The sequence below is a fragment of the Paralichthys olivaceus genome, chromosome 11 (assembly GCF_024713975.1).
Source record: "Paralichthys olivaceus isolate ysfri-2021 chromosome 11, ASM2471397v2, whole genome shotgun sequence".
NCBI lineage: Eukaryota > Metazoa > Chordata > Actinopteri > Pleuronectiformes > Paralichthyidae > Paralichthys > Paralichthys olivaceus.
Window position 1 is genome coordinate 13,704,458 of NC_091103.1, and position 17,567 is coordinate 13,722,024.

The following is a 17,567-nucleotide window of genomic DNA, read 5'->3' on the forward strand; positions in this document are numbered from 1 at the left end:
CAGGTATTGTCAGGAACCCGGCCAAAAACTTTGATGTTACAAGCTTTAATTATGAAAATAAGTGCCACATAACTAATCATTATGTGCGACTTTGCCTTCAGGACCGTGCCCTGTTGCCCCCTCTTAGGAGGCGAGCTGTCCTCCTTCATCCTCCCCCAGGGAACTGAGTCAGTATTTTTTAAGATTCCACTGAGCGGCTTGATCTGTTAGCTTTTCAGTCCAGCAGTGTTTTGACACAGCCCATCTCTTTCTTTTTTTTCCTCATCATAGCCTAGTCTCTCACAGCATCCTGCAAATAATTCTCCTGCCTTAGTTCCACTTCACTCCCTGTTTCCCCTTTTAAATCCTCCCTGTCTCGATGTCTTTCCATCTCTCTCAGCCTGCTCTGCTGCCTAATTTCTCCCATCATCTCCAATTTCTCTCTGTCTGTGAATTTTTTTTTCATTTACTCTCTCACACCAATATTCAGACAGATCTGATTTCAGCGGTGTGAGACGACCATGTGAGAAGATTCAAATCATTTTTCCATTACCAGTTTTAATAGAAATCTAGTAGCCAGATGCAGAAATCAGGGTTTGAAGAATAACACCAACACTGACACACACTGTCATAAAAGCCAATAATAACACCAGGCACAGTGTTACATACTGCTGTACCATTGGCTTTCTGAAACACGATCACAACATATTTGTGTGCTGTAACTCCCTAAAATGTGCTCATTAGTTCAACTTTTCTTTTTTATGTCACATACATCAATGAAATAATTTGACACTGACTTACACAGCTTACAGCTCAGTAAGATAATTAGTAATTATTTATGTAGTTAATGTATTTATCTAGAGCAGCAGTGGCATCCCTAGTTGAAGTGATTTACGTTGACAGTGATAAAATATAGATAGGACTTGATTAGTTACAGTATAAATTAATGAAGCATAGAAGAAGTAAAAAAAAAATTGTATATCACAAGAAATATTAAGTGGCAGATGTGTGCTGTGTCTAAATATATGAACTTCCAGACTCACGCTTGATATGTTAAGTGCATGAAAGTGTTTTCACTGACAATAATGGCAACATGCAATGCACCATAAGTACCTGGATGGTGCATTATGTTCCAAAAAACTGAGAAACGATAAACATTTTAACTGTCAATGGTTGTTGGCTACGTAGCAGCAGAGAAAGACCAACAATATGTTTTCAGATTTGTGTAAATGGCAGCCGAGAAGGGAGGATGCGTTGTTTGCGCAGATGGCGGTGTGATTTATGTGTAATGGGGGTCTACACAAGAAAATTAAACATTGCGATCATTATTTCTGATGAGTGCATAATGTCCATGTTTGATTTGGGATGATTGGAATTCAAGGAGGAGTATATTGTGTACACAGTGTTGTACATGTGTGACAGGAGGATCTGATATACACAGTGATCACATTGTTACTTTCACTGATTACTTCTACTACTACATTAACACCATTGCTGTTTGTGTTACACATTTATCTTTTTTTTATGTTTGAATATGAAAATTATGCATTTACTAATTTAACACACTGGTGTGTAAATGATTCAGAACATACATATTAACACTGGAAGTTAACACTGAATATTATTTTTCACTTTCTCTTTTATCACCACAAATTGAAACATATCGGTAACTCCGGCTGTGAGTGAAATGAGGAAAAGTTTGTTGTGCTGCTGGACTGAAGACTGTTGCCTCAGATTATGAGAAAAAAAACAACAACTCCATTTTCAGAAAACAATCTTTAAAGGCGTGTTTTGCACAATTCCATAAATATTTTCAATCCAGGAACAGACAACATCTGATACTAACAAAATGATCATGTTTGGATCTGATCACATTGTGCAGGAGAGAGGAGGCTTTACAACCACACCTGTGATTATATGGGGCAGACAACGATCTCTGTGCTGCATGTTGTGTTAGGAAGATACCTTTTGGTGAACTAAGGATGAATCTACACATAAATAGACAAAGTATATATACATGTATATTGGTTGTTAATCTTTATCCAGATATACTATAAACAATAACTGAAAAATAAATGTTTTTTCCTTTTGTGTCTCATGTTTATCATAGAGATCTTTCTGCGGTGTGTTTTATAATCGTCTTACACAACCATTCTTCATACAGTTGGCCAACTAAACACACCAAATTGCCCTGTAAGTAGGTGAGCAGCTCGGGGTCATTAAGCACCCTGTCATGTTGGCAGTGTGACCGCTCCAGCGAAGTGATTTAATTCTGTCTATACAGGATATAATTTATACTTTGTGACTCTACTTGATTTATATTTAGCCAGAAACTGTCACTGTGTCTATTTAGTCCAACATCAGACCTCATAGAAATAATTAGTGCTTGGCAATTGCGAAGTGGAGATACTTAGAGTTATCACTTCATTCAGCAAAGAAATAGTAATCAAGTTTGTTGTCATGCCAACTGTGATCATGGCTACACCCTGTTGAATTGCCTTTAAGCTGGTGGTTATTTTGGAGGGCGGGACAGAGGTTTCCATCTTGTAGCAGGATTTAAAAAAAGAGACATGAATCTTAATGATTATATCCAGATTTCTATAGAAAAGGAAACATAGTTAATCACAAAAACTGCCACATAGACTTGATGTGTAAGAGCTGTGTATTTTTACATTAGTATGTAATGCATTTCTAATATTTTGTCATAGAGTCTTATTGTGGATGGTAAATAGGCAAGTCAAGATGCACGTCAAATACATTTTTGTGGTAACACTTCAGTTTAGGGAACACAATATTAGTCATTAATACATAACTAATAAGGATATCTATTAGTGCTTAGTAAGGTTTTTATTAAGCATCTGCATACGTGTATTAGGACTTAATTGAACACATCCTTATTTTTGCTTAACAACTGGTTTATTCTTGGTAAATCCTTAGAAGGCCACTAGTTGGCCATGATCGTAAGTTATTAGTATTTAGTATGGGTCAAAATAAATAGGCTATAGACTCCTTATACACTGTCTTAATATACTACCAATTGAGAAAGAGTAGCAACATATTGTGATAATGTATTAGGAGTCTACTTTGATCCATACTATATATCAGCAACTTAACCTCAAGACTAACTAGCTGCTTATTAAGGGTTTGTCAAGAATAAATGACCTATTCAGTAAGAATAAGAAATTGTTATATAAATACCTAATACATATGTAGTGATGCTTAATGCAGATCTTATTGATCATTAACACATACACTTATTACTCATGTATTAGTGGCTAACATTGTGCTCCCTAAAGTAAAGTGTTACCATTTTTGTCATTTAAGGTCGTTCTAATCACATCCAGGTGTGTTTAAGTGTTTTCCGGTAAGTTGGTTTTAAAAACAGGATGAAACGTATTGATTGACATGTCTGTCTTTACGTTCAGTTAATGGACAATTCCTGAGTATTTTCAGTCCTCGACAGAAGCAGATGCAAGTGGTTTGCTTTCAGTCCACTGGCTGGCAATATTGGTGCTATAACATTTATGAATCTTATATATTTGAAGCAGTGACTTCTCCTAAAGCAGATTTATCTAGATGTGACCAGATCATTATGAGTGAGGGACATTGACATACGTCTGAAGTGTCCTTAGACATTTGAGTGTGTAACTCATACATTATTCTGAATAGTGATTAATGGAGGGTGAAAATGTAATAGTGTCATGAAGCAGGATTATTTTTCTTGCTCTTCAGCTTTGTAGCTCTTTATCTATCGCCTGCCACCTCCACACTCACACAACCCTTTCCTTCCTCATTCTCTTCAGATCTTTTTAACCATTCTTTGCCGCCCACTACTTGTACTCCGCCTCTGTCCACGGTCCTACACGGACAAAACAGCAAGTTAATATTTCAGCACGATTTCATTGGATTATCTGTCAATGGATTATATGAATGTTCCCTCCTGGATTTCTATTGAGGAAACGTAACTTTCACAAGGACGTATACAAACAGAGAGTGAGTTGGCCTCAAGGATGAAAGTTTATTTTTTTCGCTTTTTCTTTCTTTTCTTTTTTTCACAGAGTTCGAATATCCAGAGTCAAAATCTGAAATTTGACCGAAAGAAATTCTGTTATTTTGCATCCCAGTAGTTTTACGAGTTTCCATCTTATGTAACCACCATCATCACCTTACTGTTTTGAATATGTATGTCAGCAAGAAAACAAAACCAGTCACACTATGTATCCAGAACCATGGACAGAATATGTTTATATAGTGAATAGAGGCAATGCATCTCCACATAAGTGTAAAGTAAAGGGGGACATATAGTGCAGATGGATGATGTTGAAGAAAAACATGTATTGTGCTGTGCTTGAAAATAAACTATTTTACATTGAAGGAAACAGAGATCACATGATGCTTGGTGGAAAGCACCAAGGGAGGAAAGGACCAAACAAAAGAAGCACATGAGAACATTGCAACCATGAGTGAAGAGGCTGCATCGATGAGTGTGAGCTCCAGCTGTCCCCTGGTCTGACCCTATACAGCAATAAGAGCTGGATCAATTATGAAGAGCAAAGAATGATGAAAAGAAAAATCAATGTTATAGATCCTTACTGCGGAAGCGGCTCGCCTATTTGTTTTGCACCCTGCATACCCTTTTCAAATCAATTTAGTATTTTCTTAATGTTTTTAGAAGAGGAGTATTATCGATTAAGTCACAGCTGATGGAAAGTAACGCAAAATTATAAACACAAGTCATGTTTTTACAAATGACTTTGTGGATTTCACATCACGGAATGTGCTAGAGATGATATGATTTCATTATGGAAGCTGCACTTCGATGGACTGGTTTAATGAATCATGGGGAGCAAATAATGTCCTAACTCATTGTATCATGTTCAATATCAGAGATTCATAACTTTTTACCATTATATTCTGTTACTGCAGGTAACTAATATGTTGGAATGAGGGCATTAAGTGTGATCTTTATGACGACTAAGGCACCACCCCACAGCCCCCCCATTATTACTTGTGATTTAAATGTCACAGATTCTCAATGAGTCTTAGATGTTTTTTCCAGTACTCACACGCCACAGTGACAATTTATCATAATGTAACAAGGAGTCACATAAAAAGCAAAAAAATAAAGATGAAATCCTTGATTTCATTTTTTTTATAAGTGAGCTACAAAATACACACTGATACTCATCTTAATGTGCTTTAAACCCATTAGAACTGGGATTTATGAGGACAGTATGGTCACTTCTCGTGTGTGACTTAACAATACTAATTTACATCAACTATTTTTATATTCCGGCTGCCAAAAGAGTTGAGGCGATTATATATGTAATCTAATATGAGAATGTGGAAGTGCATTTTTTTTTGGTCAGACATTTGGTCTTCCCCTGGATGCACTTTATGCTCAAAGCTGAGCTGAAGTCTGAGAGTATCCAGATCTGTGACATTATGATGGCATTTCTATTCACAGATGATGTTGTCCTTTTGCTTGACAGATTTGCTTTGTGCAGTGGAGCGTTGTGCTGCCAAATTTTAGATGATATCGAGCTCCAGTTCCCTTTTACCAAAGGGTCATAGATTTATCTGCTGGTTATTTCAAGTGGCTGCATAAAGTCAGGGTCTAATCACAACACTTAGATGCAAAACCAAAATTGTCCTTTTTTTAATTGAATTTTTTTACCTTTACCTACAGCCAAGAGCATTTTAGTGACCAGAGGAATACGATTATGGATTCAAGCAGCCAAAATGAGTTTCATTCTCACGCTGGCCGAGCACGATATCTGTGACACAGTGACGAGCCAGGCAATCCAGAGGGCTTCAGAGCTAAGCTCCCACTCCTCTGCATTCAGAGGAGCCAGCTGAGGTTGTCAGGCACCTGGTTGGGATGCCATCCCCTCATGTGCATCGCTTTGAATGTATACCTGTTACGGCTGACTGAGAGGACAGCCTGGGGTAGGGCCCAGGACACTGGAGAGGCATGCTGGAGGGGGTTCCAGCTGGCAGGACAGATACTCAGGATCCCCCAAAAGGAGCCGCTGCTGCAGAAAAACGATTTATACACTGCTCTGCTTGTCCTGTTGTCACCTCAAACATGAAGCGAGGGCAGAAGAGAAATATAATAATCCTATTGCAATTAAAATGTGACCACGTAGTTTCCATGGTGTTTTTAACCACACACAGACTGACCACTGAGGAATTAATTATTATTCGAACATTAATCTTACTAGATTGGCACTCATGGATCTCATACCTCCGTCAAGGCCCAACAGTCCCCTTATGAAACCACATTAAAATTTACTAGATCCAGATTTTTATTTGGGTCTGCACCAAATTGAACATACTTATAAATAGATATCAATGAAAATATTGAAGAACAAAAGAATAAGATTCCTGGATCGGCTCCCTGATCCGGATCCACAACAAACTTTTATTGGGTTCTTCCCTGACCCACCACATTCTTCTTCCAAGTTTCTTCGTAGCCCATCCAGTAGTTTTTGTGTAATCCTGCTGACAGGCTGAGGTATTAATATTAAGTTTCCCTGCCGTAGACACTACTCCCCAGCCCTGAAGTGTCTGTTATCACTAAGTCAGGTTTTAAACATACTTAGTGGTAATGACACCAACAGTCAACATGAGTGGTGATGTTTTCAGAGCCAAGGAATTCTGATCTTTTCCTTTTCTTTGTCATTGTGTTCAATGGTTGAATAATGACTAGATTGTGGTTGTTCCTCCCTCACAACAACTAGATGACTGGCAGAAAACATGAACACTGTCACAGCAGTAGGCACCAGTTTGTTAAGCATGAGCAGTGAAGGTGCTGGATTATTTCAAATGTGCATTTTTAAAAAGCATTCGCTTTGGTAAGTAATAATTATTCTACTGTTTAAACTGAAGTCGTGCGTGTGAATATACCTTTTCTCTGCACAGCTTTCACCTGAAAGATCACAGTGGACTTATTTTACCGCTGAGCACACTGCACAAAGAATTGCACTGAGCCCCACCAGACCAGAATGATCCACAAACAGTGATTGCTTGGGGAGGGGGGAGTAAGCATATTAGTGCTGTTTTGATAATGACAGTAAACCTCATCAGCTTGAACTTTTAATGGCAGACGTGTGGCTTGGAAATTCCCTCCTCACCGGGTGGATATTACTACAGGTAGGCTACAGTATTCCTGGAATATGCTAATAATGCTGCAAGGAAACAACATCGCTCAGTGCTAGACAGAAGTTGAACATGACATCTTGCTGCTCAATATGGAACAGACCTTAGGGGGGCAGGTTTTTAGTGGGATGCACGATTCAAAGTGAATGAGGGATGGAAGATAAGTGGTTGCGTAAGAGTGAACTGGAACTGTCTCTCTTGTGGCTAATGTACATTTTACATGCCCAGTGGAAGCACAGGCGCAGGGACGGCCTCTGCCACTTGCACTCGCTAGAGCTTTTATAAGTGGGTCAGTTGATTTAATGGCGCTATACACCTGAAGTTATTGTACATTAAATCTCCAAAAGCTGCCCGTGATGTGCTCTAATATACGACCGCCACTGTGTCCCCGTCACTGCGTTTTCTGCCTGAATGAAGCTGATCTTCACTATTACCTCTGCACCCTCAAAGATAAAATAAATCAATATTACTCTCCGGCAGACGTATGATTCAGTGTTAAGAGATGCATGACCTCCATTCTCATTGAGTCAGAGGGCGCAGGATAACCAATATGAGAACGACAGCGCTAATCCCTGGAGTTGCTATTGTCTAAATAACAACAGCCCGAGACTTAACATTCAGCTTAAATACTTTATAAATTGTAGTCATCTAACTGTGACCATTTGCTATAGCAGACAAACTATACAAGATAAATATAGAGGCAGTCTGATGTAATAATGCGGATACATAGGATTTACTATAGCTTAAAGCTTAGAGAGGAGAGACAATGTCCTTTATGTGAAAATACAGACTTGAATATCTGAGTAAATACTTAGGAATGACCTTTGGATTGATTCAATTTCTATACAGACTCATGTTTACGAGATTTCTTTTTTTTTTTTTTACTTGTGCTTTCAGTTTGTTCAGATTTTTCACTATAAGGATTCTATAATTACACATCCTTACACTTTTTATAGAAGTGTTTCACATATAAATTCTGCCTATGCAATTTTTCACAACAGTTATTGTATTGATCTCTCCACATAGCTTCTCGCCAATCAGAGATCAGAGTTCATGGTCAGCTACAGCTCCTGGTTGGATTATTCTAAAGGAAACCTCAGCAGGGATGATTGTAAATACCGCGCTCATGCTGGGGTCTCTTTATCCATGCTGCTGCTCTCAAGTAAAAAGGGCAATTTATGTTGGGGCAGTATTTGTTTAAGGGCTGTTATGCACTGTGAAAAGACTGGAACATTACCCATCCCTTTTGTTTGAATAATAAGATGACGTCCCACTAGAGTAATCCCTTCTGGTGCTGCGGCTGCTCTGCAGTAATGATCTTTGAGTTAATACTAGGACCTTATCCCCAAATCTGAGTACAGTAGCTGACCTTTATCGGATAAATACAGGACATCATGTCATCTTTTATATTAATATTGTACTTCAGTAATGGCCTGTGTTGTAACATCACACTATAACTTTGAAATGATGTGCTATTTTGGTCAGGTCTCCCTTGAAAACTAGAATTTAATCACAAGTGACTTCCTGGTTAAATAAAGGTTGAATATATAAATTAAAATACCACTTAAAAAAACATAAGACCCTAAGCCTGTTTTAATCCTGATCCCTGAGAATGATGTAGTAAAACTACAGTGGTAGTACGTGTTTAAAACAGTTGTGGACTTTTAGTAATGACCTAACACAAATGCAACATGTGTCCTCTGTGAAAGCAAAACATTAGGATGTTTGACAAATTCATTTATACATCAAAATAACATGCTTGATCATAATTTATATATTAATCAACGGAAATTGATTTCTAGAGGATTTATTTTTCGCTCCAAGAGGACTTATACATGAAGACTAAAGCAGCACTTTCATCAGGTGAGACCGAAATTAATATGCAAATTGAGATTAATTGGACATTGGATGGAGAATTATATCACTGATCACAAATCTTAAAAGAACCATAGGTGTTTTAATTGCAATCCCATGTTTTGCATATTAAGTGCAAAATAAATGAGGCCATCACAGGGAAAGTACATATATGTAATGACCTTACTCACTTACGTTTATGTGCACATTTGACTTATTTATACTTTGATTATGCCCTGTTACTATCCGGTGTGTACGGTGATAAAATAATAATAATAAAATGTAACATCTGCGTTTAGATCACCAAGTGTTTTTCATGTTTATTCAAAGATTTAACGTCCATGTGCTTAGTGAACACTGAGGTACAAGTTCAACAACACAAACTACCTCTGTGTCTGCGCTTAAATTTTCTCTAAGCAACTGGCTGATGTAATATTTATAACACTAAATTTTAATCGTGTTTATTATAATACTTGTAGAAGCAACAGCTCCACACTCATCAGTGGGGTCACACTGCTATATATATATAATGACTCAGTAAATACGGCATAGAAGCGATAACACTTCCTCCGATAAGAGCTCTTTATAAAAATGTCAGTCTGTCGCAGCACAATAACACATTCTGAGGACGTCTTCCTCACAGATATTTAACCTGTAAATCTCTTAAAGCTGCTGCTGTTGTTTTTGATGAGATGCGTCTGAACAAACTGGGGAAGTTGCTGACCCCGTAACTCTAATCTCTCTCTCCTCTTCTGTATTTCCTCCCATCCCATCGCCCTGGCAAACAGAAAGAGATAATCTGGGCAGAGATTATTCTGAGATTAGTTGTGTCTACTCCATGTTGTGTGTATGCATTCTGGTGGAAGAGCCAGACTCACAGTCGACACATAGTCAGATGATGAATGGAGTGGTAGAGGGACAGGCTGAAGGGAGATAAAGAGACAGGTGAATAGATTTTCAGTCAAACATAGAAAGATAGATAGCCTGTCAGAAAGAGAGAGAGAGAAAACTGAACAGTGAAAGCACAAGACAGACATTGACATGTGGCGCTGCTTGGGTGAGCTGAGGAGGTTGTCAAGTTGGCTGCAGCACCATAGCTGGTTATTTTTAATGTGCGCTATGACCTATGCAGTTACCTTGTCATGCTTTAAAAGTCCGTCACCAACCTTCAAGCAGTGATGCATGAAGTGCTCTGACCTTTCTACTTACTATTTCCTGTATATTTATCTTTACAGAAAGTACAAACCATACAGTAAATACAGTATGTTGCATAATTCATAAAGCTTATGTTTTGCTATTGCATACATCAGTGAACAGCGTTACGCTAGTGTCCTGAAATAGCATGGGCTGCACAATGAAGCCTGTAGAAAGTACAGTAAAGGTCAAACAGATACAGAAGGAGATGTGCTGCACAATTCTATCAATGCCAGTGTTGACCTTATTAAGTTAAATGGGTGTTGGCCATGATAGGATGATCCACATTAAACAATGTTTGTTTCTTATTGTTGATATAAAACTTCACTGGTTCTGTTATCAGTTAGGTTCGTGCAGACTTGCAGCCATAGCACTGAGTTCCACAACATGAAGTTTGCAATAGATGCCACAGTGTTGTAATTTTCCCACTTGGCTATAAACTCATGACATCACAGATAAATGTGTAATCGATTACACCGGACATTTTAAAAGAAAAGAGTGTGATATATTTTACTGCCGGCAGCTTCAGTTTTCAGCTGCACTTGCTTTTTGTGTGCAGCATTTTCCCATTGCTTAAGATAACTGTGAGAGTCCACATCTCATTGTAACATAAAAGACCATTGAGAAGTTTTACGTATTTGCTTCATTGTAGAATGTACAGCACTTTGCAATGCAGTCTCACGCTCACTCACTTGCTGTCTCTCTTTCTCTCTAGCATGGTTGAGCCATCTGTCAGTGATCCAGTGGACCCTCAAAACGTCCATAAATAGTTTACCGTCTTTTGACAACACACGGTCAACGCTCCTCTCATCTGCTGTTAAGACTCTGTTACTATGTAGATGTGACCTGCTGCATGGACACATCACAAACACTAGTATTTTACAAGTTTTTTATGCAATGAATATGGGTACTACTACTGCAAATGAACCAAAATACCTAAAAAAAATAAAATAAAGCTAGAAAGTGTGGCTGGTGGGCAATTTAAGTAATCGGAATGTGTCTGAACACCTGTAACACAGACTACTATGGCAACCCTCAGCTTTTTATTCAAGTGTTGTTCCTTCTGACTTCATTGCACCTTTGATACCTCGGGGCAGATTGGCTTGACCCAGTGAGAAATAATTCTGCTCTTTGGCTGAAGAGAACTTGTTTGTTTTAAACATAATGCCTGACTTCTTGTTGAGAACACGTCTGTACAGATGAAACCCATATTTTTTGTTCCTGTGTGAACAAGAAACACTTTTGTTTTTCGATCACACTTTCAGCAATTCTTAAACTCCCTAACTGTCAAACTGACATTTTTAGGTTGCATGTTGGTCAAAACCTTGTGTTTACTGTTTACGGGCAGAGGCATGTGTGTGTGTTTTATCCACTGACAATCTCATACCATTTGAAATGGACAGCAGAGGGCCTGGAGTGTCCTGACTGAGGTGAATACAATACATCAACAGTTGACATGTAATGAAATAAAAATGATGTGGGAGCTGACACTTCAGCACAATGTTCCCCCTCGCAATAATGATCGACAACCAGACAAAGTTAGACACGCAGAATAAAAGTCATATTTTTTTAGAACAAGTGAAGAATCTGAAGTGACTGTCAGAAAAGTAGCTTTGACCATTTCCAAGCTATTAGACATGAAATGTTTTTTATGACATAAGCTGTTTTCAGACATGCACTGATGTCTGGACATTTCCCTGAAGTTTTCAGGAGGGGCTGAATGTGAGAACACAAATGTCAAAGTTTAAAATAATCCGTAAAATGTGAGTCCATGTGAGATTGCAGTAGGAAATTGTCTTGAAAATTCAAACAGAGTGAGTTAGCATGTTAATGATGTTTCTAACATGCGACAGATGCAAAACTGGATGAATACATTCTCATATCTGTGAGTGAAAAGTGAGTGAGAAGTTCTTGGATGCTACGTAACTGCTAACCCTTTACCTGAATGCATTAATCATAGCTGGTCGTTGTGTGTGTGTTTTTAGGCTGCTAACTCATATAGCGCTGTGCTGTTGACTGAAAGTTGTCCAACGATATTATTTATTAACATACAAGCATACAGTTGACAAAAAAAACATGTAGCCTGCTGAAAATGTAGTCAGTCTGGTACCACGAGTGGTCATTGTTACTACACTGTATATTGATGTAACTAATTTAAGCATGAATACCTATGGGTACACACACACACACACACACACACACAAACACACACACACACATTCAGCCAACAGGACTGCCCTGTACTCCTATTGATAATGTGCTTAATACACCAGTCGACACACATAGACTCCTGTAGCTCTAAGTAAATAATGTGCAAGGGCAAACACACACACACACACACACACACACACACACACAGTCACTCACACTGTGACAGTCATAACCATGCAGGGGGAAATGTCAGTCTCTTTGTCAAGCAGAAGAGCCTGACAGAATCAATTAGCAGGCAGGGAGAATAGAGAATACTGGATTCAATTAAACTGACAGCTTTCCCCATAGGCACACCACTCACTGGGCCATTATTCAACCAAACCTCTCTGTGTGTATGTGTGTACTTCTATCTGTGCATGTTACACAGAGTGTCTTTGTGTATTTATCTTGAGGATGAACTCATTTTTCTCTATCCGCCCAGAGGTCAGCTAGCTCTGTTAGGGATTTGGACCCACACAAACACACAAAGTCAAAACCTAATCCGTCCTTCAGCCGTCACCACATAGCCACACACACACACACACACACACACACACACACACACACACACACACACACACAAACATACACACACACTCACACATTTGTAAATCTATCTTTATGAGGACATTCATTGGCATAATGCATTCCCTAGCCCCTTAACCTAACCAAGTCTTAACCCTGAAACAGCCCATGAAAAGAAGGCCAGAAAGTGAGGACCAGCCGAAATGCCCATTTTCCTAAAATGTCCTCACTACGTAGGCCGTAGACTCAAACTGGTCCTCACAAAGACATCTGAACAAGTACAAACACACATACTTAGGCCAAAGTTCAAAGAGCAGATTTGGTATCAATGCACTTGATTTAATGGCAACATTAGCATTTGTTGTCTTTCTGACACTGACTTTATAGATTGAAGAAAAATGTACTATTTGAAAATCAATAAGATTAATGTATGAGCAGTGTATGAAGAGAGTGTTCCCAGGGTTTCTGGGGGTTGGGTGAGGAGGCATTGTTGTTACAAATATGAAACCCACATTTTTATGTTTATCGTGGACTTTCTGCTCACTGTCCCAGTGTTACTCAGTCAGCTGCATCCTGTAGAGAGTCCATTCCTCCGTCGCTGTCATTCCTCTGGCATTATCAATTTGAACGACAGCTAACATTTTTTACTCTTCAGTCTTTTCTGAGCTCATTATCTGTGACAGACGTCATTCTTGGCTGTTTGATGGATTTTCTCTCTGGTTAATTTCTGCAGTAAAGACGTCGGGAGATGCTGAGAACACAGGTTTTCACTCGTCGAACACAGGCTGCCTACCTCTGAAAGAATAATTTTATATCCATGCTCAAACACTTCCGACCCTAGCAACATAACAAGACGGCAAATATCCCATCATACAACACTAGAAAGGACAATAGTTATACTGGTATTTTCTCCTTTCAAAGGATATCTATTGTAATGCATTCACACATTCTTTTTGTGCTGAAATATAAGACAACCCCTATTTCTCAAAACCTCTCATCTTATAATGGTACAAGTGTTGTAATGATAGGGGAAACAACATATAAATGAAACTTCACAGTAGCTGAGTGGGGTGGGTGTGTGGAGGTTGCCCTTGATTGTTGGTGTAATTATTATTGTACACTGAGCTTTGAGCTGTCTGTAATTTGGAGCCTCTTAGTGTTTTTAGCTATTTACCATCATTTATCTTTAAAGTTAATTATGTCTTGATTGCTTTGTGTGTGTGTGTGTGTATGGAAATTCCCCATCAGCACATACTACATATCTGAAAAGTCACTTAAGTCAACAAGCCGTCTGAGTAGATCTGTGCTGAATTATATTGTGCACTCTGGTCCGGTCTCTTTCGTTCTGTCTGAACTGAATTATAAACAGAACCTCCACTCTCTTCTCATGTGTTATTCAGTTCATCTCGTACGCCAGACAAACAGAGAGAGAGAATTACGACTGAGTTCATAAAACATAATGTTAAGCAGGCAAACAATTAGATCTAAATGGACAATGATCCTGACAAGAGGCATTTCGTTTTTAGATAAATTACTGTAGTGTTGACTTTGGCAAAGTATCATAAAAATTATGTTTAGCTTTAATACACACACATTATTACAGTGTTTGGAAATGATGCAGTATCCAGACAGAACCCCAAGTTTTAAGATAACTGCATTTATAAGACTACATCTGTCTGTTCTGTAATCAGAATGTGTCATATGATCATATCTACTTTATAGAAGCTGCAGCTTCACATATCTGTGGTGTCTCTGTCTTTCACTTCTGTCATTCATGTCTTTATTATTTATACAATGATACTTCTTTACAAACCTACATATATATGTTTTATATCCATGTCATGCCAATGTATTTGGCCTATCCCTGTCTGGGAATGCATCACCCCTAATACACAAGAGACATCTTAACGTATTAAATATACAACATTTCTGGAAATGCCTTGTTTTGTTCCAAGAAAACACTGTTGCAGAGGGAGAGTATTTATAATGATAAATTTCATCCAGGAACACGTTTTCCCTCAACTTCTAAATTGCATTATTTTGTGCTGACAAATGCTGAAAGAGACAGGTTAACTTTTTTTACTATGCAGACCCACATCTTACAGGCTGCAGGCTTCAAGAAGATCTAATGGAAAATTAGACCGTAAATATGAAATATGCCTTGACAGTCATGCAGTTCATATTTAGTATAATGCTCTACTTTTCCTAAAAAGGAAAGATAAGACGTTATGTTTTTAATAGTTACACAACCAGCGAACCTTGTGTTATACACTGCAGTCATATACAGTCTCAACAGGAACATGCTGTGCCACAGATTGATTAAGATTGACGTACAGAAGCTGACTTTGAAAGCTGCCCTGCTTTGCTCCCCTTTAGCTTAGTGAGTCATCACTTACATTTATGTTACATTGACACCAATGGTGGACTATATATATTTGGATAAAAAGTAATTGTACATTTTTATACACTGATGCTCTATAGATGTGAGTTTTAAATGATTGTGAGGGTTTAAAATATATTCAATGAATACAGCCTACACATTTATGCACACATGGGCAATATGTTCTCAGCGTGTAGCCTTCACTCAATCAAAACATATCTAATCAAATCTTATATATTGTATATTTATTAAAAATGACAAATATTTATTAAGTATGGGACAACTGCAGAGCGCTGACGTCCAGACAGGTATAAACATACTTGTGTAACAGGTGCTGCCTCAGTCTAGCATTGGATATTCTGACCCAATTTCCATGCAGCTTAAGCCAGACAGAGTTAACATGCTTGTCTCTTTGGCCGGAAGCCTGCTTCTATAACTCAGGCTATTTTATCTATTTATTTTTTGATCCAAGTAAGAAAACCAGTTGGCCAGAAGCTCATTATATTTGTTTTGAATGGTCCTCTCTAATTCCATCTCAGATCTTAAAAAGAGAAAAGTCTCCATCAGTATTACCATTCGATGTTGGCTGCATTTATTTTTTCCATGCAAGCTTGTGGCTGTTCAGACACTTAAATGCAATGAAGTGAGATGATTTCATAAATTTGGAAATGTATATCCAGATAAAACATGAACATAACACTACGATGTAACAGATATATTGCAACCACGTTAAATGCCATGATTGGAACTGGCACTGAGGCAGTGGTGCTGTATGTTGCTGTTGTTGTGACCTTGAAATGCACACGATAGAACAACAAGATGGGAGGTGCATGCAAATAAGGTAGAATGTGGCATGGTGGCGGTATTTTTTTGCGGTAATTGCTCGGACCACGTCTCTCATCTCTTGTAATTTGGTGGTTTCACCTCCAAGCATAAAAGAAAAGGATGGTAGAAATGTGCAACTGTGACACAATATGCCAATAAACCACAGTCATTTACATAAAGAGTAAATACACCCCCTCTGTACTGCTGGAGTATTGGTTGCCACTGGGAATACGTACTGAATCTCTGTAAGCTCACATCTAAACAACCAAATGAAACTGCCTGTCTATCTGCTTCCTGTCCTTTCTGTCTGCCTGTGTCATTTTGACACATGCACACAAAGACAGACACTTAACCAGTTAGCTCCTAAACCAGCTTTAATAGTTTAGATTTTCAGAGGCCACTGCCAGATTTCCTCCCATTTATCAAAACCATCGATCCGCAAACCGCTCACGGCCCATCAACCACCGAGGGAGAGAGTGAGAGAGTGGGAGAGAAAGGGGGCTACAGATAGAAGCAGATACAAAGGCCGTGGAAACGAGAGTGAGGAGATTAAATTCATTTTAAGTGCAGTGTTGATGGTGGGGGACATGGGCTAGATTTAGCACATCTCTCATAGATGAAATACAGAGAAGAAGAGACTGAATGAGCGAAAGAAAAGAGGCGAGCATTTGAGCTTTAGACGGGAAAAAAGAGGGAACAAATGGAGAAGAGAGTGAGAGAGGCAGATGAAATATTATGGAATGAGCAGTGTTGACACTGGGGAGCATGTATTTAGTTCAGCTGGCAGATTAAAGCCTAATTTTACATCCATCTAAGTGGGCCATAGGGGGAGAGAGTGGGGCTGAGGCTGATGCTTGTAAATGGCTTAAGAGTCTTGTAAGGGCTGGGATAGACTTTGAGTTCAATGACAAGTTGTACTTGAGACACACTGAAGGTTTTAGGGGCTCAGGAAAAACATGTTTCCAGTTCAATACTGTCAAGCAGAAGATCCCAGCCTGCTAAACCTTCCATTTTAATGTAGTGCTGCGGCTAAATGAAAAGTGCATAACTCCATAACTTTAGCTTTTAAAAAAAAGAATACTTTAATTGATTGCACTCACCCTCATATGCTGAGTAAGGTCGCGACCTGATGCCCTGGAAAGTCCACTCAAAATATAACACAGCATATATTTATATAATCACACAGTCCGAGTTTTGATAATCTCAGAAACTAAATGTCCTGCAAACCAAAAGCCACAATGATGATGCAGCCTGTGTAGCTGTGGCCTGCAATAGCACACACACACACACACACACACACTATGACTTCAGAGGACATTCTATTGACTTTCATTGATTTCATGGAGACTTACTCTAACCATAACCCGTTTAATCTAATTCTTATCCTAACCTTTACCTACATTTCAACATAACTCAATCTTAACCTAAATTTAAAACATGTCTTCACCTTAAAATGTTA

The 17,567-nt window shown here is 38.5% G+C and overlaps 1 protein-coding gene and 1 long non-coding RNA gene across 8 annotated transcripts in view; one reads left to right on the plus strand and one right to left on the minus strand.

Annotated features, from left to right (window-relative positions):
- LOC109630131 (uncharacterized) overlaps positions 1–915 on the plus strand; it is a 98,442-nt gene extending 97,527 nt beyond the window's left edge. Inside the window, exon 4 of the long non-coding RNA XR_011244612.1 lies at positions 102–915. This is a non-coding gene — a long non-coding RNA (uncharacterized lncRNA). The remainder of the gene's footprint in view (positions 1–101) is intronic.
- The window catches only part of LOC109630130 (leucine-rich repeat and fibronectin type III domain-containing protein 1-like protein), a 144,991-nt gene that overhangs the window by 18,483 nt on the left and 108,941 nt on the right, over positions 1–17,567 (minus strand). The window lies entirely within an intron of this gene.